The sequence below is a fragment of the Vicia villosa genome, linkage group LG1, assembly GCF_029867415.1.
Source record: "Vicia villosa cultivar HV-30 ecotype Madison, WI linkage group LG1, Vvil1.0, whole genome shotgun sequence".
NCBI classification, from domain to species: Eukaryota; Viridiplantae; Streptophyta; class Magnoliopsida; order Fabales; family Fabaceae; genus Vicia; species Vicia villosa.
In genome coordinates, this window is record NC_081180.1 from 252030631 (window position 1) to 252048183 (window position 17553).

Sequence of the window (17553 nt, forward strand, 5' to 3'; positions counted from 1 at the left end):
AGTTGACGTCTACTTCTTCTCAAAGGCATCTACTAAAACCTGGAAATATAAGACAAAGGAAAACAATTCATAAATTTAGAAAAGAATAACCAAACAGAAATTGTAGTTATCAATATTCAAAATTGTTTATACATATCTACATTCTAAATTATACTGTATAAACAAATATTTTTTCGGAACATTTATCTTCAATCAAGGCTCAACAATGGCTAGTACAGCAAACTGCTATCTAAACACTTCCAACAACGGCCAATGCCCACTATGCCGCAATTGACAACGTATATAACAACTCAAAAGAGCCACACAACAGTTATACATATTTACATTCCTATACAATGAATGTTAAAGTGCCAACACGTAAATAATGATGAATACTACACTAAAAAACGCAGAAAAGGAACTATCCAAGATTGGCTTGCCATTACATTAAACATTAAATAGAAATTGTGACCCTGAACAATTTTGCAAAGTACGTGATAATCATCATGGCTTGCCCAAATCTCACAAAATATTTAGACCATTAAAAAAATAGATAACAATAACAATATATTACAATGCCAACACACAAATAATCAAAAACTCTAACTCAATACACCACTAAAAATTGAACATAAATTGATGAGAGAAAAAAAGCACAGAAACTTACCCTTATTCAAATAAAAGTAACAACAACCCTTCAGATCTAACATTGACAATCATCGTGAAGCAAGAACCAACATGAAGAGATCAACTCAAAGAAGGTAAATCCTGAAATATAAAAATTATATTAGAGATTCGAAAGTGAAAATTGAAAATCAATATACTACCCCTAAACAGAAATTGTGACCCTGAACAATTTTGAATGCAGTCCCTCTGGACTGATTGGAATAATCGTGAGGAAGATATTCAAGTTGTGCTGCTGACCCATAGTACTTGTCACAGTTTGATCAAGAATATTAAAGAAGATTATAGTTTACTATGATTGTGTCAAAACCATAGTCCCTTATATATTGTTTATGACAATTCTGTTTTTAATTCTACCACTATGGAAGTATGCACTGGGTAACTACTGTTCCCCAAGAAAAACTCAGCATCAATCCAAATATTAATTTAATTTTTTATTTATTCAGTTGTTCATAAGAATGCCTAAACTAAACAATAGTTGCTAAATTATAAGCTGATACATACTCCAAATTATATGAATCGCAACAAAGAAAGGTTTCCTTATGATAGGAAAAATTGATGAGTAAATGATGTGGGGAAACAGTTTTTGAAAATGTGCAGATGGATTCTTGATTCAACAAAAATTCATCAGAATTTATCACAGTACTAAATTTCATTAGATTTAAATTGTAGTCTATGTAACATTCAATACTATTCCATCTCGTTGAGAATCACATGTCACAAATCAATCACATGTCACAAATTAATCATGGGCCTAAAAAACATTCCTATTGCAAATCACAAAACTTAGTTTTTGTTCATAAAAGGAGGTATAAAAGAGAAAATTACTTCACTATATCAGAAGCTCGGTAAAAGATTTTCATCGTAGTTACATCATAACAAAATCACGGTTCATTAAGAACAGAAAATCAGAGGTTGCAAAAGCCCAATAGAGAATTTCAGAATAGGCCTGCAAACAAAATGAGAAAACCCTAATTAAATTAACATATATAAGCATTCAATACACAATTCCCAAGGCAGAGATCACTGTTCAGAAACATCAGCCGCAGAGAACAATCAAACCCTAAAAAAATTCCATCGTTATTTTCCTCATCAACATAAATTTTCCATAAATTATGTGAAGAAAGAAAAAGACCCTTCAGAATCGTTGAGAGAGAAGAAGAGAGATTAAAGAAAAAACAGAAAAATCAAAAAGATCTCACCCTATTTTGAAGATTCAAAAAGATCTCGGCCACCGTTTCATGGTGAGAAGAAGAAATCAAAAGAGGGCGGTGTTCATCATCGGTGAACCAAATCGGATAAGGTACGAAAAGAGCTCGCATGAGAAAGACGATGAAAGCCGATTGTCGCTCTTGAGTTTTTTTTTAGAGAGAGAGAGAAGGAAGTCTGAAGAAGAGAACGTGAAATTCTCCTAACCCTAATCCTATGGAAGTGGCAAGGGTGTAGGAATGCTTGAAATAGATGTTGAAGAGGTTAATTGAATATGGGAGATGATGAAGAATAATATGATTGGGAGATGGTTTATATGGAGAAGACGAATTGAATTTTGCCGGCTTCTTGAAGGTGCAGGGCCGCACGCATGAGGGATTCTTTCCCTAGGAATGTGCATTTTATTGATTAGGGAAGATGTTGAAGAGGTTAATTGAATAGGGGAGATGTTGAGGTTTTGATGGGGAACGTGAAGAGTATTGAATAGGGGAGATGTTGAGGTTTTGATGGGGAACGTGAAGAGTAATGATGTTAATAAGTAATAATGATTAAAATGATTTAAATTGTAATGACAAATTCAATTTAATTGTAATGACAGTTTTATCCTTAAAATGAAACTAATCTATAGATTAATATGGGATTAGGATGTAATTAACTGAGGCTTTACTTTTCTTAGTATAGTATTGACTTTCCTATAAAAAAAATCAAATGAGAAAATCTGAATCCAAGTGAGAAACAAATCTCACGTTAATGTCTGCTCTTTCTAAAAAAGGTGCACCAAATTAAGTCTCTCTTCCAAATTGCACAAAATATCTTCATATACTCCCTCCGGTCTCATATGTAAGCAAAAAAAAAAAAATTTAGAGTCTCAAATATAAGCAAAAATTAATTACAATGGTTACAATTAAATATACCATTCCAATTTTACCCTCAAATTTAGTTTTTCAATATTCATGTTTATTCCTATAATAACTCCACTTTTTACACTTTCAAAAGAGCATTTATTCTGAAACGTTGCATTTGTTATCATTGGCTTTTGAAAAGTCATATCCTACTATTATAAATGGTGCAGTATCATCTTGTACAAAACTCCATGAGTCTTATTCTTCCTTTTTTTTATACTCTAAAAATGGCAAACCCACATCATTTAGCTAATGAGTTTCCATCTTTTGATTTAGGTATCGAAGACAATAAAGCTTCTGAAGCAATTCAAACTCCAACAAATGAAAGTGCAGAAAATATCACTCCAAAGAATGAAAGTGATCTTTTTTTCTTAAAAGTTTCAGGTTCATGTTGAACCATTGTGGACACTGCATGAAAAAATTGAAAATAATTAAGAAACAAGTATATGCTGCTACGCTGCTACTGTCTCATGTTTGTTACTACATGTTCTTATTGATATGATATGAAAAAAAGATGACACAGTAATGATATGAACAAACAAAAATATAATGATATGATAAAAAATCTTACTAGCTGCAATACTTTCAGTTTCTCCATCACTTTCATATTGATTAAATTCAGTCTCCTCTCCATCTTCTTCATTTGGAATAAATTCACTCTCTGCAATTTTATAAAACAGTATTAAAAGTGAAAAAAATTAATTAAGTTGTTCAAAAATTATGTAACATAAAAGTATTAGAGCATATTACCTTCTTCCATGACATGAACTTCATTTGAATATAAAGCATCAACATCAATGTCCTCATTAATATTAAAAAAACCATGTTCAAAATCATTTTCACAATTGAACATATTAGCTTCTTCCATGTATTCTTCATTTGATGAACTACCATGTAGGTCCTTAAAAGACAAGTTAAAATTACTTGAAGAAGGATCATTTAGATTAATGGATGGTGCTATGTTGCATTCCATCATTTCATGATCAATATATGGAGTGTTTAGATCAATATTAAGAGGCATTTTTATGAGAACCAAAAGATAATGATACAGGAAATGTAAAATTTTGGCTATGAAAATGAGAACCAAAAGCTTTAGTATTTATAGAACTCACTATGAAAATGTTAAATTTCTACAGGGCGGGACCATGGAAATTTAGGCGGGTAGAGAATACAGTAAATGGACTAAGAAGTGTTGTTTTTAGGCGGGACAAATTTCTACAGGAAATTTTAGTAAGAGTAAGTGGAATATATAACCACTAAATGACTAACCATTAAATGGTATTAATAAAAATTGACTAACCATTAAATGGTTATAATAAAAATATTAATTTATTTCTAAATTAATAAATAAGGGTAAATATGGAAAAAATGTATATTTTCCATTACTTAAATGAATATATAGCCACTTTCTTAAAGGGTGAGTTTTTTTTTTGGTTGGAGACCGGAGGGAGTAAGTGTCAAATCTCTTCTAAAAGGATATTCATTCATAACTTTCCAATAATCTCTTCTCACCATTTACAAACATTCCAACTGACATTAACTCCTATTGAATTAGAATTCAATTCTCCAAACTTACTGTATCACTTTAAAAGCAAATTAAAATAGGAGGCTAGGGGGGAGAGAAAAAAACCGTGAAATGCATAGGGGGAGAAACCGAAAAACAACTTGAGCAAAACACTAAAACCTCTCATGTCCAGAAACCTGTACATACAAGCTAACACAATACCATTACATCAAACTATCTCATTACTAACCAATCCAACCATGACCGAATCTTCACTATCAAAACAATATTTCCAACCTTCAAACTTCCATAAATATACTGAACCAAACATAATGCAATGCTATTTTGTGTTTATATTTTGTTTTCAGAGCAGGATTACAAGAATGCGGCAAAGCTCTCCGGATACTCACCCACACATCACAACCGACGGTCGAATCTCAGCCGTCCCATACAGTAGCATCCGCAGCGACGTCCCAACCGCACCACACGCCGACGTATCCTCACGGAAGATCCGCAACTGCCGCGAATCCAGCACAGCGCCCATGAACTCCCACCGTAGCCGGATCTGTAGCCGTAAAAAACAACCGGACCCCGAGGTAACTTTAATCTCTTACATCTCATTTGATTCATCACATGAGTTTATTCTTGATTTTGAAAAGGGTTGATTTTCTCTGGTTTGTAACAAGGAGAAGAAAAAGGTCTTTCATGAGAAAGAGAATAGTTTCTTAGCGTTTCGAGAAACGAGAACCGTGAAAGAGAAAGAGTCAAATATATTTTTATTTATATTGTATTCATTTATTTTATTTTTGATAAAATGGGCTGTTACGTTAATATTCATTCTTTTTTGGAAAAATGGGTGAACTATGACTTTTTCAAAATATTTTACTGTTATAGTATATATATACTGTCTAAAAAACGTGATTAGAAGTAGAGGGAGAAGATCACATACTGATCTCCCTTCTTAGTTTGTTGTTTTATGTTTATATTATTATTATTATTATTATTATTATTATTATTATTATTATTATTATTATTATTATTTTATTAATATTAGGTAATATAATTAGGGTTAGTATATATTTAATACTGGGCTTAGTTTTGACATCTAGGTTTAAGTTTTATTTATTCTAATTCTCCCTTTGACGGATAAATGATGGGTGAATATCTATTTCACTTATCTTTGAATTAGTCGATTATTAATGTCGTATCAATCAAATTATTCTAAACAAATAAATAATAAACTCAACATTTTTATGAACACGGATTAAAAACGGGTGAATATAAATTTCATTCGTTTGAGTAATTAAAGACTTAGCGTATGCTATGTCAGAACGATTACTCTCTTCTGCGAAATAATCTAACTCTAACACTTCCCACGAATAATACGACGAGTGAATGACAATTTCACCACGTCTTCGAATTGATCGACCGTTAATGTCGTACCACTCAAATTATTCAAAACACTTAATTCATCTAATTCAATTTAACACATCTATTAATTATTTAAATACAAAAAATACAAAAATAGAGATTGTACACCAAAAACTTTTAATCACAACTACGAACTACGAAAAACTGCGAACTACATAAAACACATTTCAACATACAAAAATAATGGTGTACAATCTCATAAAAAACACCAACAAATAATTACGAACTACGTTGACTCTGATCCTCCATTAAGGAGGTACGTAGGCATTCGGGTAACCGAAACGAGTCCCCTTTCCCTAAAATTAAGTAGGTTTGAGATCTTATTCTCTGCCCTACTTTTAACCACAATTTTTTATAGACCATAAACCTTGCCATAAAACTCTTACAAACCTTAGAGACACTATAAACCTTAAGGAAGGGTCAAGGGTGCCTAACACCTTCCCTCGACCCTAATTTCTCAACTTACCCAGAAACTCTTTAATTAGGTTTTTATCCCATATTTTTCCTTATCTTTAGATATAATAAAATATAGGTGGCGACTCTGTTATTTTAGGTTAAAAAAAAACTTAAAATTTTAAAGCCGGTCGTAACACAAACCATAACATACATCAAAGAACCAACTATATTAGCATACAAAATGCTATTCATATAGGCTCTTTCGACATCAGTACTGGGACACTGATCAATACTCAGCTTGAATTGAGGGTTTGTTGGAGTCACAACTGGCTTCGAATTCGACATACCAAACTTTTCAAGAATCTTCCGTAGATATGCCTTTTGAGATAAGCATAACTTCGAATTCTTTCTATCTCTTCGAATGTCAATTCCAAGAATCCTGGAAGCAGCTCCCAGATCCTTCATATTGAACTCCTTATTGAGTTCAGCCTTCACCCTCGTCACATCTTCAACATTGGTTCTTGTGTTAGAATCCAAAATGTGAATATTTGTTGATAACTTTTGTGGTATTTTGATTACTTTTCTCATACTCTTTCCATTTAATTTTGGTATGATATAGTGTAAATAAATAACATTTAGTTTGGTAGTAAATCTCTTAATTATAAGCTTTTCTTTTGCTTTCTGTAGGTTTTATGCACTTTGGGAAGTATATGGAGGTATTGAGACATGTTGGAGCAAGTTTGGAGACCAAAGGAAGAATTTTGGTTCAGCAAGGGCCGCTTAGCGGCCACTAAGCGCGCTTTCCAGTGGCGAGGGAAGATTTTGTGCTCAGCAAGTTCCGCTAAGCGGCCTAATCCCGCTTAGCGGCCTCCAGCGTGGAACCAGATATTTTTTGAGGACCGCTTAGCGGCCGTCATGGCGCTAAGCGGCGGTACTTTTTCAAGTGGCTACTTTTAGGCACTTGGAGATATTTTTGTGATCTTATCTTGTCACTTTTTCATTCCAACAACAACAACATACTCTAGGGCAAGAGAAGAAAGAAGAAAAACTCATCCATATTCAAGATTTCTCAAGCATATTTCTTCATCATCTTTGGATTTCTATGCTAGGAGGTCTTGTATTGATGTTTGTTGTTGAAGCTATGGATAGCTAAACTTCTCATGTGTCAAGATTAGAGGTAGTTAGCTTGTAAAGTATGTATTTAGCTTGATCTTTTGTATATGAACCTTGTTGGTGATTAATATATGGTGAATATCTTTGTATTCATGTTTATATGTTGTTTTGATACACTATTGAGAGATATGTTTCAAATCTTGACCAAAAGGGTATTCATCTATCAACAATCAAACTCTAGAGATAGATTTGTGAGTTGATAATCACTTGTATCAAACTTTAAAGGTTATTATGTCAACTGTCGGCATGAGAGATCATCTGACGGTTAATATAATAACAATCACGACACTGCTTTAGAGATAAACAGTATCGAGAGGATACGTGATTGTATTAATCATTGATATGTTCATATACATGATCATCAGAGTATATACAAAAGCAAGCTGACGAACACTAATCTTGACACAGTTTTACCAAACCGTTTTTAAACCCGAATTTATTGTCTTTAATTTCTTTTCATGCTATTTATCTTTCATGACACTAAAAACATACCGAATCCTAACTCAAAATACACTAAGCTGTAGAACGGCGATAATATCGCATCAATCCCTGAGGAGACGATACTAAAAATACTTATCCTATACTTTCTAACAAAATGGCGCCGTTGCCGGGGATTGGCGTTAAGATATTATAAGCATAGCAATAGTTTTTGTGTGTTTTGAGTATAAATATTATTATTATTACCTAGTCTTTGCTCACTTTTTGGTTAGTGTTTCAGCTCTGGTTTATGCGTGGGAGTGTCCCAGCAGATCAACTTCTTTTTGATCCAGAAATTGAAAGAACTGCAAGGAGATTGAACAGTAAAACCAGAAGAAGAAGGAAACTAGCCAAAGAACGAAGATTAGCCCAAGAAGCAACTACTTCTTCAACACCACAAGTTATAGAAGAAGAGATGGCAGGGAATGGAGACCAGGACCCACCACCACCACCACCTCCTAGAGCACCATGTGCTAACAGTCCAAGAAGAGCAGCCCAGTTTGCAAGAAATGACAACAATGCAAGAAATTCTGAAATGAAGACTGGCATTCTTCAACTACTCTATGCTAGTCCCTTTGCAGGGCTTGATCATGAGGACCCATATACACACTTGACAAAGTTCTATGAAATTGCCGGAGCAGTCGGAGCACCTGAAAGAGAGGAAGAGCAAGTATTTAAAAGACTATTTCCTCACTCATTGATTGGTAAAGCAAAGGATTGGTACCTCGATCAACCTACTCAAATCATGACAAATTGGAATGAGTTAGAAGAAAAGTTTCTTGATAGGTTCTTTCCTCAGTCAAGGTTGCTTGAAGCAAAAACAGCAATTTCTGTGTTCTCTCAAGGTGTGAATGAAACTCTTAATGAAGCATGGGAAAGGTATAAGTCAATGTTGAGAAAATGTCCGAGTCATGGCTTTGATGAACTCACCCAGATTCACATTTTTCGTAATGGCTTACAACCTCAACCGAAGCTTCTTTTAGATGCTACAGCTGGAGGTTCCTTAATGGCTAAGACCGCGGAGGAGGCAATAGAGATAATTGAGAAAATGGCCAGAAATGATCATCAGGTGCAACATAACCGAGGAGTTGTTCCAAAGAAACCGGGACTTATTGAATTAGGAACCAATGATGCTATTCTTGCTCAGAACAAACTTCTTTCTCAACAAGTGGAGGAGCTTACAAAACAAATGGCAAGGTTACCTCAACAACTCAAGGAATTAAATGATCCTAACAAGAACAAACAAGTTGCTTCGTGTGAGCTTTGTAGTGGAGACCACCCTACCGGATATTGTCCACCGGTGAATGAAGTGAATTACATGGCGAATCAAAACCAAGGAGGCTATCAACAAAGACAAACTCCTTACCAAAACCAAGGTGGATACCAACAAAGGCCTAATGCACCACAATATAACCAAGGGTGGAGACAAGATAATTATCAACAAAGACAAAGTCCTTATCAACAACAACCACCTCCTCAAGACAAGCCGTCAAAGTTGGAGGAGACTCTAAATCAATTCATGCAAGCATCAATGGCAAATCAAAAGAGTAATGAAGCGGCTATAAAGAATTTAGAGACTCAAGTCGGCCAACTTGCGAAACAACTCGCCGAGAAGCAAACCGGACCATCATTCACGGCAAACACTCAAACCAATCCTAAGGAGCATTGCAAAGCGGTTGTGACTAGGAGTGGGAGGGTGCTTGAAAGTGAAGTGGAGAAGGAGGTTGAGGAGGAGGAAGTTAGGATAGAAAAAGAGAAAGAGGTGGAAGGTGAAGTAGAACCAAAGAAAAATGAGGGAGTCTTAGTTGAAAATGAGAGTGAAGAAAAAAGTGAGGAAGAAGAAGAAAAAAATAGAGAGAAAAAGAGAAAGATTAAAGAAGGAAAGAAGAAAGTTATGAGTCCCCCCGTTCGTAATCTACCTTACCCTCGTGCGCCTTCGAAGAAAGATAATGAGAAGCAATATGCTCGTTTTCTTGACATATTTAGGCAATTGCAAATTAATATTCCTTTTGGTGAAGCTTTAGAGCAAATGCCAAAATATGCCAAGTTTATGAAGGACATCCTCACGAAGAAAAGAAGTTACACTGAGCCCGAAACGGTTGTCCTAGATGCTAAATGTAGTGCCATCATTCAAAGTACTTTACCAAGGAAGGAAAGAGATCCAGGAAGAGTTACTTTGCCGGTTACTATTGGTGACATTCATATTGGAAGAGGTTTGGTTGACACGGGTTCAAGTATCAATTTGATTCCTTTATCCATGGTCAAGAGGTTAGGCATTGTGGATATGAAAAATACAAGAATGACACTTCAATTAGCCGATAAGTCTACAACTATGCCTTTTGGGATAGCGGAAGATTTACTTGTGAAAGTTGACAAGTTCTTCTTTCCGGTTGATTTTGTTGTCATTGATATGGAGGAGGATGTTGATACCCCGTTGATTCTAGGAAGACCTTTTATGAAGACGGCAAGGATGATGATAGACATTGATGATGGTTTGATGAAATTGAGGTTCCAAGATGAGGAAGTGTGTTTTGATCTTTCGGAAGCAATGAAACATCCAAATGATACAAGTGATTGTTTTAGAATTGATGCTATGGAGGAAGTTATCATGCAAGTTGAAAGTAGAGCTCATGTGTTCAATCCTCTTGAGAAAACATTAACCAAAGCTCTTGATGTTCTCAATGAAGAAGAAGAAAAAGAGATTGAAGAGTGTTTGCGAGATCTTGATGTTTTTGAAGAGATAAGTCCTTTTGAAGCAAAGATGGAGGAGTTGAAAGATGAGCCAAAGGTGGAAGAAACCAAATTAGAATTGAAGATGTTACCGCCCCATTTGAAATATGTTTTTCTTGAAGAAGGTGGTAAGAAGCCGGTGATAATTAGTGGTTCATTGTCTAAAAAGGAGGAGGAGAAATTAATTCATGTGTTGAAAGCTAACAAGGAGGCAATAGGATGGGTTCTTTCCGATTTAAAAGGAATTAGTCCGGCCTATTGTATGCATAAAATTATGATGGAGGAGGATTTTAAACCGGTAGCTCAACCTCAACGTCGGTTGAATCCTACAATGAAAGAAGTTGTAAGAAAAGAAGTGGTGAAACTATTGGAAGCCGGAATGATTTATCCTATTTCCGATAGTGCATGGGTGAGTCCAGTCCAAGTGGTACCAAAGAAAGGAGGAATGACCGTGATCACAAATGAAAAGAATGAGTTGATTCCGACAAGGACCGTGACGGGTTGGAGGATGTGTATTGATTACCGAAAGCTTAACCAAGCTACTAGGAAAGATCACTTCCCTTTACCTTTTATGGACCAAATGTTGGAAAGGTTATCGGGTCAAGAGTTCTATTGTTTTTTGGATGGCTACTCCGGGTACAACCAAATTTCGGTCAATCCGGAAGATCAAGAGAAAACGGCGTTCACTTGTCCCTTTGGAATTTTTGCTTATAGGCGAATGCCGTTTGGATTGTGTAATGCACCGGCCACTTTCCAAAGATGTATGCAAGCTATCTTCTCGGACTTCATAGAAAAGACAATGGAAGTTTTCATGGATGACTTCTCCGTTTTTGGAGCCTCATTTGATCTTTGCTTGAAGAATTTGGATGCCGTGTTGAAAAGATGTGTTGAAACCAACTTGGTCCTCAATTGGGAAAAATGCAATTTCATGGTTACCGAAGGTATAGTTCTTGGTCACAAAGTTTCTTCCAAAGGAATTGAAGTCGATCGAGCAAAAGTGGAGGTTATTGAGAAGTTACCACCGCCAACGAATGTCAAAGGAATTCGAAGCTTCTTAGGCCATGCGGGATTCTACAGGAGATTCATCAAAGACTTCTCAAAGATTGCAAAGCCTTTGAGCAACTTGCTCAACAAAGATAAGTCTTTTGTTTTTGATAATGCATGCCTTTTAGCTTTTAACGAATTGAAACAAAGATTGACCACCGCTCCCATAATCATAGCACCCGATTGGAAACTTGATTTTGAACTAATGTGTGATGCTAGTGATTATGCGGTAGGAGCGGTGTTGGGTCAAAGAAAAGGAAAATTTTTTCATGCTATACATTATGCTAGTAAGGTTCTTAATGAAGCACAAATTAATTATGCAACAACTGAAAAGGAACTACTAGCTATTGTATATGCGTTAGAAAAATTTAGGTCCTATCTAATTGGTTCGAAAGTTGTTGTTTACACTGACCATGCAGCGATAAAGTATTTGCTTACCAAGCCGGATTCAAAGCAAAGGCTCATTAGGTGGATATTGTTGCTACAAGAATTCCACTTAGAGATTAGAGACAAGAAAGGAGCGGAAAACTTGGTGGCGGATCATTTATCAAGGTTGGTGAATGAAGAGGTAACAAACAAAGAAGAAGAGGTTTTGGAATCATTCCCGGATGAAAAGTTGTTCATGGTGGAAGAAAGGCCGTGGTTCGCTGACATGGCTAATCATAAGGCATCGGGTTGGATGCCGGAAGATTGGAGTAAAAGTGCAACAAAGAAGTTTCTCCATGACGCCAAATTCTATGTGTGGGATGATCCATACTTGTTCAAAATTGGTGTGGATGGTGTGCTAAGAAGATGTGTGACGAGAGAGGAAGCAATGAGAATCTTGTGGCATTGTCATAATTCACCTTATGGTGGGCATTATGGTGGGCAAAGAACGGCGGCAAAAGTTCTTCAATCCGGGTTCTATTGGCCGACGTTATTCAAAGACGCTTACTTGCATGCACAAAGTTGTGACAATTGTCAAAGAAGTGGTGGAGTGAGTAAAAGGAATGAAATGCCATTGACAAATATGTTAGAAGTGGAAGTGTTTGATTGTTGGGGAATAGACTTTGTAGGACCATTTCCTTCATCTTTTGGTTGTGAGTATATTTTGGTTGCGGTTGATTATGTCTCAAAATGGGTGGAAGCAATAGCATGTCCGAAGGCGGATGGAAAGACCGTAATCAAGTTCTTGAAGAAAAACATTTTCACAAGGTTTGGAACACCAAGGATTCTCATTAGTGATGGTGGCTCACATTTTTGCAACACACAGCTTGAAAAAGTCTTACAACAATATGGTGTGAAGCACAAAGTAACCACGGCCTATCATCCACAAGCTAATGGTCAAGCCGAAGTTTCCAACAGAGAAATCAAAAGAATCTTGGAAAAAACAGTTTCGTCGTCAAGAAAGGATTGGTCACAGAAGTTGGATGATGCTTTATGGGCTTACCGTACGGCATACAAGGCACCGATTGGTTTTACTCCGTTCCAAATGGTTTACGGGAAAAGTTGTCATCTACCCGTAGAATTGGAGCATAAGGCATTTTGGGCCTTGAAGTTGCTTAACTTTGATTCTAAGGCAAGTGGTGAAATGAGAAAATTGCAATTGCTTGAGATGGAAGAATTGCGATTACAAGCTTATGAATCCAACAAAATTTACAAGGAGAAAGTGAAAGGATATCATGATAAAAAGATTGTGGAGAAGGATTTCAAAGAAGGTCAAATGGTTCTACTGTTTAATTCAAGATTGAAGTTGTTTCCGGGTAAATTAAAGTCGAAGTGGTCGGGTCCGTTCCGAATCAAAGAAGTAAAAGACTATGGAGCGGTTGTGCTTGAAAATCCGACGACAAATGAAAGTTGGACTGTGAATGGTCAAAGACTCAAGCCGTATCTTGGTGGTGAAGTCGATCGAAGTTCGGAAGCCGTTCCGATTTTTGATCCATAAAGCCGCCTCGGACCGTCGAGCTAACCGACGTTAAACAAAGCGCTAGTTGGGAGGCACCCCAACATTGTAAGTATTTCTTGTTTTGTGTGTGTTATGACTGTTAGGAAAGTCGGGAAAAATCGGGGCTTGGGGGACTGCTGTGTTTGCTGCTGAAAAACAGCATTTTACTGATACCGCTAAGCGGCCATCACGCCGCTAAGCGGCCACACAAAAATGCAGAAAAAAAAATGTGGGCCAAAGGGTCTGACCCGGCCCAGTTCAATGGGGAAGCAAGTTATGAGGGGCTGAGCGGCCAGAAACCCTAGCCACCTCATTTCTTCCAAAACTTTCAAGTCTCCAAGTTCCCTCCTTTCCCCTTTCAACCTTTGCATTCATTGTTTGAAGGAATTTCTTGTGTTCATCTCATCTCCCTCAATTCCCTTTGTTCATTTGGTTGTGCAAGGTAAATGTTGTTCTTTTCTTTGAAATAGTTTGTGTAAATTGATAGTAGTAGTAGGTGATGTTTAGAATTGTTTATATTTGTAGATTTTAGGTTTAGATTGTAATTAGATTGTTGTTCTTGTGAATGAATTTCTGAAAAATGTGTGTTAAACACCCTAGTTTGTGTAAATTAGGTTAGTTTTGTGATTAGGAGTAGAGGTAATAGTGCATTCATCACTGGTTGCCGTTGTTGATGTAGAAGAAGTGAAGAAATTGTAGGAGAAGCATGCTTTAGCAGACTGCATTTCTGCAGAATTTTTCTGAGAAATCGCAGGGCCGCTAAGCGGCCGTGACCCCGCTAAGCGGCGGATGCTGATGACAGAAAAATAATTCTGTTTCTGGTTCAGTCTTGTTCAAGCATTCAAAGTCGGGTCCAGGACCACTAGTTAGCTATGTTTAACTGTAATATTATGTGTTTAACAGTGTGGTGTGCTTTTTGTTGTAATTTGCAGATGGCTTCTCGACAAAACCGAAGCAAAAGAGGACGGTTTCCAGGCTCTAGTTCTGGACAAGCTCCCGTTCCTGAAGCACCTCAATTCGACAGTGCAAGATTTTTGAGTGCTGAACACCAAGAGTGGTTTGGACGGCTGTGTGGCAGAAAAATTTTAACTGAGAAAATATTTGACCTTAAGCCCAATGGGGAGTACAGGCAATTTATGGAAAACATGCACCATCGTAGGTGGGATGTTCTTTTGCAGCCAAGTACTCGTATCAATGTGGATATTGTAAGGGAATTTTATGCTAATGCGATGCCAACAGAAGATACGAAGTATGTGAGAAAAACCGTTGTTAGGGGGAGAGTGATTTCATTCAACCGGGCTGCCATTAGCTCTTATCTTGGTGATCCTTTAGACCTTCCTGAAAATGGGTGTGAATATGCAAGGATACATAGAGCAAGGCAGTGGAACATGGATGAAGTAGCAGAGACTCTTTCTTTTGAGAGTCGTGGTTTTTCTCTTAACCCATCTGGCATACCAGTGAAGATGGATCGAGGGAATATGAATCAGATGGCTCAGCTCTACCTCACCCTGCTTCTGAACAACTTGAAGCCGAAGAGCCACAACAGTGATCTTACTTTAGCTAACTCCTGTTTATTATTTGCTATGATGACAGGTGTAGAGATTGACATTGCTCAGCTCATTTCTGATGAGATGCGAGAGGTGGCTTCTGGTGGGCACTCTTTAGGGAGTCGACTTGCGGATCAACTTCCTTATCCTGCTTTGATTATGGGATTGTGCAGGAGAGCTAGAGTGGAGATCCCAGATGAGGTTCACATGACTATCACTAGCAAGGTGGATGACAGTTATGTTGCTCGGTTTTGTTCTCCACGGGCAAGGGGTCGTCAACCACAACCTGAGGCTGTAGCTCCTCCTGCCGGCCAAGCAAGGTATAATCAGCAAATGGCTTGCAGGTATAGTTGGGATTATATGGATGCTTTGCGCAGGTCGGAGGCTACCATTCACGACTCCTTGCACCGCCTGTACTTGAAGATGAGCGATCCTTCCAGTGTAACATCTTTTACTACAAATGAGCAGTATGAGGCCATTTGTAACTATCCGGAGGATAGGCCATTTTTTAGGAATGGGGGAGGAGAAAATGAAGAAGAGGGTGAAGAAGGAAATCATGAAGAAGAGGACAATGGTGATGAGTGATGATGCATATCATTTGGTGATGTTGTTATGTTTATTGTGTTTGTTTACTAGTACCTTAATTTTCTGTTGAATAGTTAGTTGATGGATTATTTTGTTACCATCCTTAGGGATGTGTTTTGTTTTGTTGTAATGAAGTAGCAAATGATGCTACTAAGACATCTTTGAGGCATTTGCCATTGGCAATTTGTCTCTAATATATTATATTATATTAGGTGTGTGTTATATTTTGTGTTTTTACTATAGTGTTAAGTTTGTGTAGTTATATAATATAGTTATAGTAAATATAATAATAGTACTAATAATATAATAGTAGTAATTGTGTTTGAACATAATATTAGTAATTATAAGAAAATTTTTGTTGTTTGTCCTTGTGATGAATAGAAAAAAAAAAACTCAAGCAAGCAAAGTCTTATCAAAGAGTGGTAACATCAAAGTTTGATGGTGATGATAATGCTCTTGATGCGGTGCATGCTAAGGTAACGATTTCCTTGCTTTGTAGATATTAGTGTGAATATGATTTAGGTGCTTTATACAAAAACTTGTCATCACTTTGCATGTGAAAGATTTTGTTCATATTTGAATCTAGTTAGGACATAACTACATAAGTGAGAGGACTTTCCATTGTGTACTATAGACTTTTGTGTGTGCTAGCAATTGATGTTAACTGGGACGATTCATGCTTAATCTGCTTTGTTTAAAGTGTTAGAACTTAGAAGTGATCGAGGCATTTTTTTTTTTGTGTAATACGAGAAAAACCACCTTCCAAAAGGCCACATGTGAGAGTGTGATCAATTGAAACCAATTTTGAGCCTTAAATTTTGATTTTGCCAAGTGAGTTGAATGAGAACCGACAAGCTAGTAAGTACTTCCTTATTGAGTTTGTTGAAGAAAAGCAAATAGCGAAAACTTTTGACTCACTTGGAAAATATTTTCTTTGGTAGACACTTAACCCAATTACATTTAAACCTTAAATGAAGAGCATGATTATGTGGAATTGTTGAATTGTTCAAAGTTGGGGAGAAAGGAGTTTACTTGAGAAAAGAAAGAAAGGAAATGGTGGTATAATAGAACAATGCATTCAAGAAGAAAAAGAATAATATGAAAAAGAAAAGAAAAAGTTCAATGAGATGAAAAATCAAAAGACAAAAGAAAGAATGCATTGTAGTGTTGTTAAGTCAAAAGGGAGAAATAAGAAAGTTTGTGTAAATAGTGTGATTGAATAAATGCTCTTCATGCAATTGTCCCTTTTTGATTCATTGGCCTTGTAGAAATGTCACTTGTTTGGAACCAAGCCAAGTTGCAACCGAAAAAGCCCTCGTGATCTTTGCTTCTATCATTTTGGGTACTTAGTTAGATGAATGTATGAATTGTCTTGAATGTGCACAATTGTTAGGGAGAGTGATAAGTCCTTTGTGCTAGCATGATTATAGCACTTTGTCCTTCATTTTTGAAGTTGATTGTAGGTGATTCAAGTTTGAACATTATTTTGAATAATGCAAGTGTGATGAAGTGTTTGTATTTAGAACCTAGCTCATATTCATGTTTTGATCTTGTACAAGCAAGGGATGGTTATGGAGCATGCAAGTAAGTCAAGTTTGAACCATTCTCTTTATGTTGCTAACTTTGTAAATATTATTTTTGTGCTTGTTGAGTTGTTCTTGTTTGAGGACAAACAAAGGTCAAAGTTGGGGAGAGTTGTTAGAATCCAAAATGTGAATATTTGTTGATAACTTTTGTGGTATTTTGATAACTTTTCTCATACTCTTTCCATTTAATTTTGGTATGATATAGTGTAAATAAATAACATTTAGTTTGGTAGTAAATCTCTTAATTATAAGCTTTTCTTTTGCTTTCTGTAGGTTTTATGCACTTTGGGAAGTATATGGAGGTATTGAGACATGTTGGAGCAAGTTTGGAGACCAAAGGAAGAATTTTGGTTCAGCAAGGGCCGCTTAGCGGCCACTAAGC

General features: G+C 36.4%; 1 long non-coding RNA gene across 1 annotated transcript; it reads right to left on the reverse strand.

Annotated features, from left to right (window-relative positions):
* Window positions 1-644: 644 nt before the first annotated feature.
* LOC131625834 (uncharacterized) lies at window positions 645-2379 on the reverse strand. The gene is made up of 3 exons (XR_009290966.1): window positions 1866-2379; window positions 1492-1612; window positions 645-747 (listed from the first exon to the last, which is right to left on the reverse strand). It is a non-coding gene; the product is annotated as an uncharacterized LOC131625834 (long non-coding RNA).
* Between the last annotated feature and the right edge of the window lie 15174 nt (window positions 2380-17553).